The sequence below is a fragment of the Perognathus longimembris genome, chromosome 23 (assembly GCF_023159225.1).
Source record: "Perognathus longimembris pacificus isolate PPM17 chromosome 23, ASM2315922v1, whole genome shotgun sequence".
Lineage (NCBI taxonomy): Eukaryota > Metazoa > Chordata > Mammalia > Rodentia > Heteromyidae > Perognathus > Perognathus longimembris.
This window is the reverse complement of record NC_063183.1, coordinates 31,211,001-31,211,217: the sequence shown is the minus strand read 5'-3', so window position 1 is coordinate 31,211,217 and position 217 is coordinate 31,211,001.

Here is a 217-nt window from a genome sequence, read left to right as displayed (position 1 = left end):
AAGGGCCCGGCCACCCCAGCGCCGCGCCGGGGAATCGGCCCGGGTCGAGGCCGCCATCTTAGGCCTCGGGAAGCTGTGTGAACTCGGGTCCAACCCCGACTCGCCGCCGCCCTCCCTCCCCCCCTCCGCCCCCTCCTCCCCGGGCTCTCGGCGCCCAGCCCCGTCCTCCCGCGGGGTTAAGGGCTTCCGGGCTGCCTCGGTCGGGGGATGTTTCCAA